The sequence below is a fragment of the Balaenoptera acutorostrata genome, chromosome 7, assembly GCF_949987535.1.
Source record: "Balaenoptera acutorostrata chromosome 7, mBalAcu1.1, whole genome shotgun sequence".
Classification (NCBI taxonomy): Eukaryota; Metazoa; Chordata; class Mammalia; order Artiodactyla; family Balaenopteridae; genus Balaenoptera; species Balaenoptera acutorostrata.
In genome coordinates, this window is record NC_080070.1 from 18,514,640 (window position 1) to 18,530,854 (window position 16,215).

General features: G+C 37.2%; 1 protein-coding gene across 7 annotated transcripts in view; it reads left to right on the forward strand.

Annotated features, from left to right (window-relative positions):
* Nucleotides 1-16,215, forward strand: part of CNOT4 (CCR4-NOT transcription complex subunit 4) — a 149,481-nt gene that overhangs the window by 95,056 nt on the left and 38,210 nt on the right. The gene's annotated exons all lie outside the window — the stretch shown is intronic.

The window sequence follows — 16,215 nt, forward strand, 5'->3', positions numbered from 1 at the left end:
GCAGGATCCTTCTTGACAGTGTCTGTCATTTGTGCAGAATTGTTGTACTATATAGGAAATGTTGAGTCACAATTTCTGGGTTTGAATATTTGCTGCCTGCTGCTCCCTGGTAATACTGCAGATGAGCCTCTTGATGCTTCCCCTTTGCATTGATTTGCAGACTACCCTGAGCCCTGGGAACACTCTCCTTGATAAAAAGGAAATTAAGAGATGTGGGTTATTTAAAAGGCTCTTGTCACCTAATTGGGGTTTCCCTCCTGATGTAATGAGGGGGGAAACACTGTAAAAGGGACAGTGGGCGTTATCTGAAGCGTTTTTTGTTGGGAATAGAAGTATTCATGGTTGTCTAGTCTCAGGAATCACCAAAGTCTTATGTCCTCTGAGTGAGGAGGGTATCCCATATTCAGATCTTATTCATCTTGGAGACAACTTATTTTTGCATAGACCTATATTCTGTTGATGTTTAAACAAATTTATAATTTTATGTATTGAGCCTTATTCTGATATGGTGATCTTCACATCTTGGATTGTATTTGGTTATGGCCTGTGAGAAAATGGTATGATTAATAAAACAATACTTTGGGGGTTATACTTTATTCTGAATGTACCTTAAGTTTGATGTGTCAGGATCTTTTTTTTTTTTTTTTAATTAAGTCTGACTTTTGTAAAGTGAATTCATTTAAAGTAAATAGCTGTAATTAATTTAAATAGGTTGATTTTCTTTTTAAAAAAATTTATTCCAAAGTTAAATTCGTTTAAGTGATGTTTTAAATGTCTGGTTATTACAGAGTCCCATTGTAGTCCCGTGTTTATTTAGCACTAAAATAATGTAAGGGCCATTTTTTAAACACAGCTAATAATAACTACATGGATTGTTATCAGAGTCAGTTTCTTCAGAACTTATTCTTGTATTTAAATTCTTGAAGTCCTTGTTAAGTCTATTCACTTTGATAGTAAAGATTATTTATAAAGGCAATTCAAATTTAAATACTTCCTGTTTATTTGCACACACATATGTACATGTATATATAAATATATGAGGCCATAGAGCAAAACATAAAATTACTATATAATAAACTATGTGAAATTTGTTTTATCAAAGCTAAGAATAAAAGCTAAGTTTAAACTCTTTTTGGGTTGATAAGCTTTGACCCTTTCCGTTGATCTTTTTGTCCCCACCCCATATGTTTATTTGATTATGAACCTATGCTATTATTTACCTCATTGGTTGCTAACTCTGTAGTACATTATGTAAGAATGAGGTTATTGTAGTAAAAATTTATTTCAGATGCTTTTAAATACACATCTTTATTCTCATTAAAAGTGTTGTCATTCTAATTAAAGTCATATTCTGGGTTTATAGCCCCTAGAGAATTCAGAGCAGAAATGTAAAATTTAGATTATCTCTTTGCTACATTTGTTATTCCCTGAATATAAAAGTAATGTTTCTATTGAAGGAAATCTGAAAAATATACAAAAGCATAAAGAAGAAAGTAAAAATTGTATGTGATCTCAATACGCAGACGTTTTCACTGAAAATGATTTGCTGTATCTTCCTTGCAGTGTATATTTCCTTGTAGTCCTTTTCCTTCCTGTGAATGTATATATACACAAAATACATTGGTTTGTTACATTTTAAAACTTAATACCCATTATTATGAATATTTTCCCATGTTATGAAAGCAATTTTTTATGACTGTGTAGTATTCCATTATATGTGAGTATTTAAAATTTATTAAACCAATCTCCTGCTGGTGTATATTATCTTACTTTCATTTTGGTGCTATTATTTATAATACTGTGATGAACATTTTTTCATGTAAACATTTTGGTTATAGTTTTGATGCTCTTAGAACCGCTGAGTCAATGATTGTGAGTACCTATTTCCTTGAATTGAGTATTTTTTTCTGCACATTTACCAATTTGATAAACAAAAAATCTCATTTTGATTTATAGTTGATTAATATAGTGAACTTATGCATTGTGAACTCGTATCTCTTTGCCATGTTTTATTGGTATTTAAGTGTTTTCTGTGCAGTATATAGACTGGCTTCCCCCATTAGTTGACCAAGTCTGTTTGTTTCAAAATACTTGAGTTTATAGATCAATTTTGGGAGAATTTATACTCTACAGTATAACACTGAATCCTCTCAACCATTAGTGTGGTATATCTCTCTATTTAAGTCTTTTGTGTCTCTCAGGAAAGATTTTTTTTGGTCTTTTCCCTGCATTTTTAAATCTGATCTCCCACCATCATCTCTTCCTATTTGAGAATCCCTAGGCTAAAAATTAAAGAACAGTGTTAGAAAGTGGTGCTAGCAGGCATCCTGTTGCATTACTTTTATAGAGATATCTCCAGTGTTTTATTCTCTCTTAAATATGATTTTAACCATTTATTTGAGATAAATTTTTAATCATAATGTGAAAATACCTTGCTATTTTTAATTTATTGAGCTTTTCTCTTTAGATTGGAAGTGAAAATTGGAATTTACCAAATATCTTTTTAGCATTTTAACAGTAGTTAGCTTTCTTTAAATTATTTTTTTTTGTGATCCCTTATTAATAGATTTACTAATATTTTATTGACTTTGCCTTCATATAAAGTGTAGTCAGAGCACATTTGTAACTGTTTCAGTAACAGGAGAGGAGCGTCATAGCAGCCACAAGTTGTAGAGGAAAAAAAGAAGAAAAAGGGGGATTTAAAACAGTATGCCCATTTGATAACTTTGCCCAAAACCAGTGCAACTGAACCTCAGCTAGGACCAGAATAAATTTTGACATAGTTACCTTTGCTTTTCATAAGTACATGATATAGGAAGGTTTTTGGGGGAGGGAGAAGGGTTGTTTTTTGTTTGTTTAATGCAAGTCCCCCAAATTTACTAAGGACAGTTAATGGCCCAGGTTACAGAGAGTTGTGGGTTTGTTGTTTTGTTTTTTTTGACAGCTCCTATAGCTTGTTTTCTTTCCATGCCAACCCCTGTAAGAGAGTAAGTTTGACTGTCAGTATTACTGAAAGTCTGCTTTGGTCTTCATTTCTACGTTGCCACCATACAAGGTACAGGGGTGGGGATGAATTGGTAGATAAGTTTTCTTCTTCCCACAGGGAAGACCTGCCAAGTTAGAATGATGAACAGTACAACTCTTTCTATGGTCCTACCCTACAGAGAACGTTTTTCTTATTCAAGATAAATTGAGAATTAGACTTTCCAGGGACACAAAGAAAAAGAATGGTTCCTTTTCCTCTTTTCTTGGCATTCCTGTGTAGTGAGTAGCAGTTTTAGAAGAATTGCAAGAAAGCAAAACTTGGAACTTTATAGATTGACATTAAACTTAAAATGTACTTTTTTCATTTGTAATTAATCCAGAGTACAAATATTAAAAGTATCATAGCTACTAATCGTCACTGAACCCTGACATGGTCCCCTGATACACATTAATGTTAGTAAGTGAAATTTTCTATAATTTGTCTTATTCCTATCTCACTTAAATGAATAATAAATTAGAGGGTGTGTGTCATTTGTTCTTCACACACACATCTCCATTATTATGAGTTTGAGAGTATATCAGTCAGATTGAGTATTGACTGTAGATATGCTGTTTTTCTGTATTAGTAAGTTACTTTGAAATGGTGAATACAAATGTAAAGAATGGGGAGTAAAGGAGCCATGCAGTAGTGATGCTTATGGACTGGATATTTTGTTTTTAAGTTTGGGGCTTTGAAATACCTTTATTTACATTGAGGCACTATTTGTGCACCAACTGAAGACTGAGACAGGAATAGTAGTAGCTAGATGGCTGCTATATGCCCAGGACAGTGCATAGGCCTACCTACAAGTATTTGGGGGACAGATTATGGGGTGTGCAGATCACTCAAGGTAAGTGGTTCTGACTTGATGTTGTGGCTCAAAGAAGCCACCGTTGAAGGAATTGAGATGTTCAGCTTTAGATTTAGGTAGGAAGAGGGTTGAACAGAAATTTGGTGTCTTCTGTGTTCATTTAATCTCCTCAGTAGTCCTGTGTGGTAGACATCATTGTTATTTTACTACTGGCAAGAATACTAAGTCTCAGAGAGTTTAGATAATTTACCAGTATCCTACACAAATAAGTGATGGACCAGATTCTGACCTAAAGTCTCTGTCACTTTTAAGCCCAAGCTCATTCTCCCACTCTGCCATTTCTTAGTCTAGAATAGGTGAAATTTAAGACTCTAACATGAATTAAAAACTCTGACATGAATCAAACTAAATCAATTAAATGAAACTATGCCATAACTATATATAGTTTGACCTTAAAGATCTCTGGTACTTAAGGCTTAAATATAGTGGATGTACTATAAATTCCAAGGAAGGTTAAGCAAAACCTTCCCTAAACCACAGATTGGTGGCAGTAGAGGATAAGCTAAAGAAAAGGTGAAAGGAAAATTTCTATAGAAATTTGTCAGTTTTTATCACATTGAAGGAAAATGTACATCTTTAAAAAATATATACAACTATATTTTTATTGAAAGTCAAATATAAGCTCTGATAGACGGAAGGCATAGCCAGAGTGCCTTATTTATTTAGCAGAATGGGGGTAGTCACTGCGTGAATCCTGTTCTTATGTCCTAACATCATTTGGTAAATCCCTGAGATTTAGAAAGGATATGGTCCAAGACTGTACAAAATAGTCTCAGTAGAGCGTGTTAAATCACGCATAGGCGTCTGAGTATCTGTGAACTATGAAATTTTATGTAAAATGTGTGTGTGTGTGTGTGTGTGTAAATTTTTCTGGAGGAGGAGCAGTATAAAGCAGTAATTCTCAAAGTATGGCCAAGTGCCATGAAAGGTAGCCTACATTTTTTTTGTAAAATGGATCCCTAGAAAGGCATTCCCTTTTTTGAAATAGGTAAATGATTTGCAGTTCCCTACTTTTATTTTTGTATAAAACTAAGGGCTGCTTACTAGTAAATTAGGTAGATAGTAAAGTTTGCTAAAATTGGATATTTACATTAAAATTTGTGAATTTTGAGATTTTTCTGAACTTATTTCTCAGTCTTTCCTTATTTTTCTTAAATTTTATTCCCATGATGTATTTGGATATATAAAGTTACTGCACATGTACACATACATACTTGGAAAACTAGTAAGTCAGCTCTGGTATCTTGCTCCACCTAAGTAGAATATTTTCAAAAAGGATAGAGAGCTACTGGTATTTTTTCCAGAGGGTGGGTGTAATGAGTGAGGGGAAGGGAGGGGAAGGGTTATGTTGGGAGGGATGGGAGGAAAGGGTTAGAGATAGAGTTTTTGGTGCCCTTATTTCTTAGAATAGAAGAAAAGGCACATCAAATGAGCAATTGTGTGTTTAAATTCAACTTAGTATCTTTTTAAGATCAAACTTTATTACTGAAATACAAAATTATAATGAATAGATGGAGATTTTGCTGTTGTTTTTGAAAGCTTGCCACAGTCTTATGATATGTTTAGGATGGTGGATGTCCATCTTTCAGTTTTAATATTAAGGATAATTAATTTTTTGTGCTTACTAGTAATCAGAACATTTATTTTCATTCATATTTGGTATGTCCTGGAGTTATGAGAAAATTCCAATTAGAATCATATTTGCCAACTACAGTTAGTCTAGGTTTATTGAGGCATTTTTTTCTTGCCATGTTAATTGTGTCATGTTACTTAAGATGTGGCCATATTTTAGTAGCAAAATGATATTTTCGATGTTAATGTATATTTGAAGCCCCTGTATCAAAATAAATTCTATAAAAGCAAGCTTCCTGTCTATAACTTAAATTCGTCCTTTGCAGTAGCAAGTGTTTATCTCAGTTATTTAAGACTCTGGTGAGCATGAAAAATTAAAATGAATTATTCTCAATAAATATGGGAATATTTTGGAGCGGTGTGAATATGTACTTGGGTATATAGTAACAAGACAGAAATTTGGAAATGTCCATTATATTGACATCCGGCTTAAATTTTACTTTATATTCAAAATGCAACAAAAGTTAGTACAACCATGACTACTATTTTTATCTTGTGAATGTGAGAAACAAGGGAACTAGACTTCCTCAGTATTTTTCCTATCCCACTCCCAGTTCTTAAAAATGACTTTTTCTTTGATTCTTCTACTACGTGACTACTTGTTTTATGTTGCAAATTTTAGAAAGCAGCCAAGAGACTATATTTAGGAATTTGGTGCTGTCGCCACCAAGGAAATAAAAGGAAATCAAACTCAAAACTGCCCAAAGGGCCAGTTAGAAGGTAGCAGAGTTGGCTGAGCATCTGAATATCCAAACAGAGGCACAGCTGTGTCACACTACCTGCTTCAGATAGTTGTGAATTTTGGTTTCTTTATCTGTAAAACAGAGTATTTAAATTTGATATTAATGATTCCTTCTGGCTCTAAAGTCTAATAACTTCAGAGACTTTGAGGCGACTTGATGCCTTTTCACTGTGTTCCTTTTCCACTAGTGCAGTGATCATCAGACACGAGGTATCTCAATTTGGACTAACTGAATCAGAATCTCCAAGGACAGAATCTAGATATATATATACTCTATACTTTCAATAGATAAATGTAAATATTTATATTTTGAAAAGCTCCATAGCACCAGATTCCAACTGTTGGGTTAATTGGAAAATATTTAATCCTGAGAAATCTGTAATTTCACCATAGGTTTCAGAACTATTTAGGACTAGAACTTTAAAAAGATTTTTAATGAGACTGTATGAAAACACGTTTACAAATTTTTGTCTGCAAGGATTTATACACACAGCATTACCTTCTGGCAATAATATCTTGATTGTGTTATGAACCCTAACTACCTATTAGAATTTCTCAATCCCACTTGAAGCCAGTGCTTTTCAGTCAACTGTGTGGTTCAGGTGTCTCAATTTCTCTTTCCCTTCGTATTATTACTGGACAGCGATGATTCCAAGGCTAACATGCTATTCTTCCACTTCTTAAACCAACTGAACTATGAGTGTGGCTGCAGCCAGGACCTTGCGTGTTTGTTACTACAGCACAACTTGCAAAAATTCTGTTGGGACATTCTGGCCTTTCCTCGGGGCCATACCTAATTGGCTGAGACAATCTTTGATCTCTTTAATTCTGATCCAGGCTCAGAGGGCTCATTCGGAGCAAGGAGAGGCAGACCTCGAAGCACCTGTGGAAAGCCAGCATCATGAGATTGAATCCTGGACCCTAGAATTAAGGGCTATGATGGAGAAGCTGGTGAAATCCATCGGCCAACTGAAAGACCAGCAGGATGTCTTCTGCTTCTGATATAAGACCCAGACCCCAGTGAGAATACCCTCTTTGGACGCCCGTCAGACCAGACAGCAGCAGCTTTTGCAGGAAATTCTCAGTGAACTGGACTAAAGGAGAAAGGAGGTGCTAGATGCCTCTAAAGCACTGCTAGGCCGATTAATCACCCTAATTAATGGAAGGTCCAGCAGCAAAACACCTGCATTGGAGCCCCCCTGAACGATGGGTTGGATCAGCTGGAGAAGTGTTCACAGCTGGAGCAAAGTTGTTGTTTCACCTGAATCAGCTGCTGAAGGAACTCAGTTGCCTGGTTAGCTATCAGGATGACCTTCTGACTAAAGGGGTGGACCTGTGGAAGGCCCCATACACAGAGTTGCTTTTAGATCTGTTCCTAGCCTTTGTGGTAGAAACCCAGCCCTATGTTTCCTAAACTCCCCATTGACCCCTCATCCTCAAGACGGGGAGGAAGTTCACTGTCCAGACGAGGCTGCTGATGAGATTCCAGGAAGTGGAATCTGACAGTGGGTGACTGGCTGCAAAAGTCTCCACTGACTGTAAGCTTCATCAATTACAGTCATCCCTCAGTATTCACGGGGATCAGTCCCTTAGGATAACAAAATCCTCGGATGCTCAAGTCCCTTATATAAAATGGTGTAGTATTTGCACATAACCTACACACATCCTCCTGTGTACTTTAAATCATCTCTGGATTACTTATGCTACCTAATACAATGTATATGCTAAGTAAATAGTTGCTGGCACAAGAGAAATTCAAGTTTGCTTTTTGGAACTTTCTGAAATGTTTTCTCCTCTGAATATTCTTGAATCTGAGGATGTGGAACCCATGGATGTTGAGGGCCAACTGTACAAAGTTTCCAGAAGTTCAGCATTCTGACTTCAAACCAGAAAACTTTGTCCCCCAAGAAGGAGCAGAGTCAGGGTTTAATTTGGGACTCTGCCTGCCTGACTGGTGGAGCCGTGTTCAGGTGGTTCTGGAAAGGGCAACAATAGGGGACTGCTGGGTGCAACAGGAACCACACATTTATCAGCTTCATGGTCAGATGCACCTACCAGGATCTGAAGCAGGAGCTGAAGACAGATACCCTCTGTGTGGTGATTATTTCTAACATGAACCTACTCTTGATTGCCTGGTCCTTGGTTCTCTGGTTCAGTCTGGTCAGCTCACATCCCTAGAATCAGCAATTCTTTTCCAACACCGCCAGGAATGCCAGCTGCTGAAGACCATCTCTGGTACCTTTCTGTTGCACTTAAGTGAATCATTGGGAGGGGGTATTACCTGTTCTTGGTTGAACGATGATGAAGTGCAGCCCTGCACCAGGAGGTACTGCAGTCATTCGTGCTAACTGAAGTCATCCACCACTACCAACCTCTTACTGAGGCAGACTTACCCAAGAACCTGCTGTACTTCCTCTACTCCTGAAGCCCCAGGGATGAGGCTTTTGGGTGCTACTACCAGGAGAGAGTTAATCTTCAGGAACAGAGGAAATAACCTGAAACATAGGCTCATTGTGGTCTCTAACAGACAAGTGGATGAGCTAGAACAACCACTAGAGCCAGAACTTGAGTCATTAGAGCTGGAGCCCACACTGGCACAGGGGGCCAGAGCTAAGCCTGGAGTTAGAGCCACTGCTTGAGCAGGGCTGGATCTGGGACCAGCACTGGAGCCCACACTAGGCATGGTATCACAAAGAGTGCCAGAACCAAACCCAGGACCAGTACTAAAGCTGGATCCTGTTCTAGAGCCATTCCCAGGGAACCCCAGGAAATAGGTCTCTATCGTCATTAGTAAATGTGATATTATTAAAGTTTGCTTTCCTTTCTTAATTGTCTTGGCATGATAATGGGTGGATGGATGTTGAATGTAAAACAACAAATTTGTTAGTATGACAGAGCTTAATGAAGAAGGAATTTGGACACCTGATGCCAGGAGAGTTGTGAGAACCCTGACCTGTTAGTGGTAGCTTTGAGATATGTGTTTTCTGTTCAGCCATCAGAGTGCAGGAAGTTCACATTTATTGCAATTAGACTTCAGAAATACACTTTTTCTTTCTTTTGGGTTTATACATGCATTTGCAGGGAGTCCCCCATCTTTATTTGCCGTTTTTGCACTTATAGTTGCACTTACTATGGCAGGTTTAATTTTAATTGACCTTTTACCTAAAAAATAAAACTTTCTAGTTATATCCTTATTCCTAAAGCTCTCATTTATTATTCCTTGAATTTGTTAATTATTCTTAAAATAAATTGAAGAATATACTAAAACTGAATGGAACTTAAGCTTACTAATATCTTGCCCTGATCCTGATTTTTCAGCAGCTGTCTTTGGATTGATGACAGTGATCTAGAAATTTTGATCTAGAGATCTTTGATAAAAACCTTCCCAGGTAAAGCGTTAAGTGTTAATGAATCACTGCTTATGAAACTGCAGTTGGCATGGTGGAAAAGATGATATAAGTTATCCTAATTAGTTGTAATCCAGAAACAGTCTCAAGATTTAATTCTGAATGTCATAATATTTTCATATATTGCCCTTGACATTAGCAAGATTGACCTCATCTATATTGAAAATTATTATTTAGTGCTTTTTAATGGTGGCGACTGAGGAGGTGAACCAAGATCAAGACACTGAAGTTCTTCCTATGTAATAGCTTGATTTCATCCTTCTGTTTCTATGACTGCTCCTTCCTCTCAACTTGAAGCCTGTATTCCCTTATTATAAGAATAGTGCAAATTTGGGGAAGGTGGCAGAGTAGATAGCACCTGGAATCAGTCTCTCCACCTGGACAACAGCTGCACTTGCTGCATAATCTGTCTGATGTAACTATTTTGGAACTCTGAGGTCTTTTGAAGGCTTGCACCTTCCAGGGAAAGACTTGGCAGTTAACTTTGGTCAATTTTAGCTCTTAGCACAGTAGCAGCTACCCCTCCCCCACCCCCAGCCACACGGCAGGTGCTATGTACATGTTCCTGGAGCAGCTTGCATATAGCTTGCGGGAGACAGGGTGGAGAAAGAGGACCATGTTCTCAAATATTGAGGATCTCTGCTCTGAATGCTGATTATTGCTTCCGATCACAGGTGCAGACAAAGAGGCAGGCAGTCATTGTTGCACCTTCCCCTAGTTGCAAGTCCCTTCCTCTCTGAAGTGATTTCAGGGTATTTAAAGGACTGACACCCTCCTGCCATACTCCTTTAATTTTTGCTTTTTCCCCTTTTGGGAACCAGACACTAAAGACCTAGGACATTCAAAAACAACCACATGTAATGGGGAAAATTAGAAAGTGACTGCATGTCCAGGAAAGGCTCAGAATAGACCTGAGAAGACCTTAAGTTTACACCTAAGACCAATTCTCAGCACAGAGACAGCCTACAACAATCAAAAAAGAAAAAAACAAAACAACAACCAGTAACAAAAAGAGCAAACACTGGGGAAGGGGAAGAATCTGATTTCCAGAGGTACCACGTTACTAGATAGATTTCAAATGGCCAGTGTTAAACAAAAAATCAGACGGCATACAAAGAAAAAAAAGAATGGTCCATTCAAAAGAAAATAAAACAATAGAAACCATGCCTGGAAAAGACCTAATGGCAGATATACTGGACAGAGTCTTTAAAGCAACTCTCTTAAAGATTCTTAAAGAATTAAAGGAAAATGTGGAGAAAGTCAAGAAAGTGATGTGTGAACGAAAAAGGAAACATCAGTAAAAGGTAGAGGGACTTCCCAGGTGGTCTAGTGGTTAAGAATCCGCCTTCCAGTGCAGGGGACATGGGTTTGATCCCTGGTCGGGGAGCTAAGATCCCACATGCTGCGGGGCAACTAAGACCGCGTGCTCTAGAGCCTGCATGCCACAACTACAGAGCCCGCGTGCCACAACTAAGACCTGATGCAGTCAAATAAACATTTTTAAAAATAAATAAAAGGTAGAAATTTTTAAAAGAAACTAAAAAATTCTGGAGCTGAAAAGTATAATAATTGAAATGAAAAATATTCTAGAGGAGTCAAATGCAGATTTGAGCAGGCAGGAGAAAGAATCAGCAAACTTGAAGATAGGGTGATAGAAATTATCTAGTCTGAAGAACACACACACACACACACACACACACACACACACACACAAAGATTGAGGAAAGGTCAACAGGGCCTAAGGGACCTGTAGGACTCCAAGTGGACCAGCAGATGCATTACTGGAGTTCCAGGGAGACAAGAGAGAGAGAAAGATGCAGAGAGAATATTTGAAGAGATAATGACTGAAAACCTCCGCAATTTGCTAAATATAAACATTCAAGAAGCTTAACAAATTCTAATTAAGGTGAATTCAGAGATCCACAGTGAGACACTGAGACATGATAATCAGGACAAAGGAGAGAATCTTGCAAGCAGCAGAAGGAAATCATCACATAGAAGGGGATCTTCAGTAAGATTATCAGCAGATTTCTCATTAGAAACTTCGGAGGCCAGAAGGCAGTGGGCTGATAGATTCAGAGTGCTAAAAGGAAAAAAATACATATATACACCAGCCAAGAATCTTCTGTCCAGCAAAACTGTCCTCAAAGAGTGAGGGAGAAATTAAGACATTCCCAAATAAACAAAAGCTGAGGGAGTTCAGGACCTCTAGATCTGCCCTGCAAGAAATGCTCAAGGAGTCTTGCAAGATGAAATGAAAGGACACTGGATGGTAACCCAAAGCTGTATGGAGAAATAAAGATCTCAATAAAAGTAAATAAGTGAGCTATTATGAAACCTAGTGTTATTATAACAGTGGTTTGTCACTATACTTTTTTCTTTCTATATGACTTGAGGTTAGTACATTTAAGGTCCAGTACTTTAATGTAAAAGCTAGTATTACTGTAACTTTGGTTTGTGACTTCAAATCTTGTTTTCTACATAATTTAAGAAACTGCATTTAAAAGAATTATTGGGGGCACACAGTGTATGAAGGTGTAATGTTGTGACATCAGTAACCAAAAGGGATAGGGATGAAGCTGTGAAAGAGCAGAGATTTTGTATGTTATGAAAGTTAAGTTAGTATAAATTTAAGGTAGACTGTTGTGACTTTAGGATATTAAATGTATTTCCCATGATAACAACAAAGAAGGGAGCTCTAGAATATACACAAAAGGAAATGAGAAAGGAATTTAAACATTTCACTACAGAAAAATCAAACATAAAAGAAATGAGGAGTGTGGAGGAAGCTATAAGGCATATAGAAAACAAATAGCATGATGACATAATAACTCCGTATCACTAGTTAATGTTAAATGTAAATGGGTTCAGTTCTCCAATCAAAAGACAGGGATTGGCAGAATGGATAAAAATACACTATCCAACTATATGCTGTCTACAAGAGACTCACATTAGACCCCAAAACACAAAGAGGTTGAAAGTGAAAGGATGGGAAAAGATATTCCATGCAAATAGGAACCAAAAAAGATCAGGGGTGGCTATACTAATATCAGACGTAATAGACTTTATTTATTTTATATATATATATATATATATATATATATATTTATTTATTTATTTATTTATTTATTTATTTATTTATTTTTTGCTGTATTGGGTCTTTGTTTCTGTGCGAGGGCTTTCTCCAGTTGCGGCGAGCGGGGGCCACTCTTCATCGCGGTGCACGGGCCTCTCACCGTCGCGGCCTCTCCCGTTGCGGAGCATAGGTTCCAGACGCGCAGGCTCAGTAGTTGTGGCTCACGGGCTTAGTCGCTCCATGGCATGTGGGATCTTCCCAGACCAGGGCTCGAACCCGTGTCCCCTGCATTGGCAGGCAGATTCTCAACCACTGCGCCACCAGGGAAGCCCCGTAATAGACTTTAAATAAAACAGGATTATATGAGACAAAGAAGGACATTATACATTAATAAAAGTTTCATTACAGCAAGAAGATAGGACAGTGATAAACATTTACACACCCAATGACCATCAAAATATATGAAGCAAAAACTGACAGAATTGAAGGGAGAAATAGTTCTGCAGTCATAGCTGGAGACTTCAGTATCCCACTCACAACAATGGATAGAACAACCAGACAAAGCATAAGGAGAGGATTTAAACAACACAAACTAACTAGATCTAACAGACATATACAGAACACTGTACCCAACAACAGAATACACGTTCTTCTCAAGTGCATGTGGGACATTTTCCAGGATAGACTATATGTTAGGCCTCAAATTAAGATTCAATAGATTTAAAAAGATAAACATACCAAGTATCTTTTCTGACCACAATAGGATGAAATTAGAAGTCATTAACAAAAGGAAATCTAGAAAATTGTGGAAATTAAACAACACTTTCAAACAACTAATGGGTCAAAGAAGAAATGACAAGGAAATTAGAAAATACTTAAATGAATGAAAATGAAAGCACAACATAGTAAAACTTCTGGGAAGCAGCAAAAGTGGTGCTAAGGGGGAAATTTATAGCTATAAGTGCCATTATTACATTAAACAAAATAAGAAAGATCCCAAGTCAACAATCTAACCTCACAGTTTAAGGAACTAGAAGAAGAACAAATAAGCCCAAAGCAAGCAGAAGAAAGGAAATAATAAAGATTCGAGCAGAGATAAATGAAATAGAGAATAGAAAAACAGTAGAGAAAATCAATGAAATCAAAAGTTGGTTCTTCAAAAATATCAACAAAACTGACAAACCTTTAGCTAGGTGAACTAAGAAAAAAAAGAGACATCTCAAATTACTAAAATAAGAAATTAAAGTGGGAACATTACTACAGATTCTACAAAAAATAAAAAGGATTATAAGAGAGTACTGTGAACAGTTGTACGCCAGCAAATTGGATCACCTAGATGAAAGGGACAGATTCCCAGAAACATAAAACCTACCAAGACTATGTTACAAAGAAATAAAATACATGAATAAATGTATAACCAGTTAGGAGATTGAATTAGTAATCAAATATCTCCCAACAAAGAAAAGTCCTGGACCTAATGGCTACACTGGTGAATTCTACCAGATATTTAAAGGAGAACTAATACCAATCCTTCTCAAGTTTTTCCCAAAAATTGAAGAGAAGGGAATGATTCCTAACTCATTCTTTGAGGCCAACATTCCCTGATAACCGAAGCCAGACAAAGACACTGTAAGAAAAGCAAACTTTAAACCCCTAATGAACATTGACGCATATGTCTTTAACAGAACACGAGCATACAGAATTCAGCACATTAAAAGGATTATGCACCACGACCAAGTGTGGTTTATTCCTAGAATGCAAGGATGGTCTAACGTGTGAAAATTGAGCAGTGCAATATGCCACATCAACAGAATGTAGGATAAAAACCACAGGATCTCTCAATAGATGCAGAAAAAGCATTTGACAAAATTAAACACTCTTTCATGACAAAAACAACCTAGGAACAGAAGGAAGCTACTTCAGCATAGTAAGAGCCATATATGAAAAACCACAGTCGTTTTTCAATGGTGGAAGGACTGAAAGCTTTTCCTCTGAGGTGAGGAACAAGGCAGGGATGCCTGCTTTCACTACTTCTGTTCAATACAGTATTGTATTTTCTAGCCATAGCAATTGGCCAAGAAAAAGAAGAGGCATTTAAATTGGAAAAGAATAAGTAAAATTATCTCTTTTTGCAGATGGTATGGTTTTATATGTAGAATATCCTAAAGATCATACACACACACACACACCTGTTAGAACTAATAAGTGAATTCAGCAGTGTAACAAGATACAGAGTCAACACGCAAAAATCATTTGCATTTCTGTACATGAACAGTGGACAATCGGAAAAGAAATTACAAAAGCAATTTCATTCACAGTAAGATCAAAAGAATAAAATACTTAGTAATTAACCAAGGAAGTGAAAGACTTGTACAAGAAAACTATGAAACATTGCTGAAAGAAATTTTAAAAGCCACATAAATAAATGAAAACAACATCTCATGTTCATGGATTGGAATACTTAATATTAAAAAGTCAATTCTACCCAAAGCAATCTACAGATTCAATCCCAATCATGTCAAAAATCCCAGTGAGGGCTTCCCTGGTGGCGCAGTGGTTGAGAATCTGCCTGCCAATGCAGGGGACACGGGTTCGAGCCCTGGTCTGGGAAGATCCCACATGCCGCGGAGCAACTGGGCCCGTGAGCCACAACTACTGAGCCTGCGCGTCTGGAGCCTGTGCTCCACAACAAGAGAGGCCACGACAGTGAGAGGCCCGCGCACTGCGATGAAGAGTGGCCCCCACTTGCCGCAACTAGAGAAAGCCCTCGCACAGAAACGAAGACCCAACACAGCCAAAAATAAATAAATAAATAATTAAAAAAAAAAAAAAAAAAAAAAAAAAAAAAAAAAATCCCAGTGACATTTTTTGCAGGTAAAATATCCATCCTAAAATTCATATAGAATCTCAAAGGACTCCAAATAGCCAATATAATCTTGAACAAGAAGAATAAAACTGGAGGACCCACACTCCCTGATTTCAAAACTTATACAAAGCTGCAGTAATCAAAATAGTGTGGGATCAACATAAAGATAGACGTGTAGACCAGTGAAATAGACAGCCCATAAATATTAACTGTCACAAATATGGCCAAATGACTTTTGACAAGGGTACCAAGGCCAGACTCCTGGGGAAAGGACAATCTTTTCAACAGATGGTGCTGGGAAAACTGGGTATCTACATGCAGAAGAATGAAGTTGGATCCTTACCTAACAGCATATTCAAAAATTAATTCAAAATGGATCAAGCACCTAAATTTAAGACCTAAAACACCCCTCCCCCCAAAAAAAAACCTTAAGAGAAAGCATAGGACAAAAGCTTCATGACATTGAATTTGACAGTGATTTCTTGGATATGACACCAAAGGCACAGGTAACAAAAGAAAAAATAGACAAATTGGACTTAATGAAAACTTAAAAATATTTGTAAGTCGAAAGACACTATCCACAAGCTACAGAATGG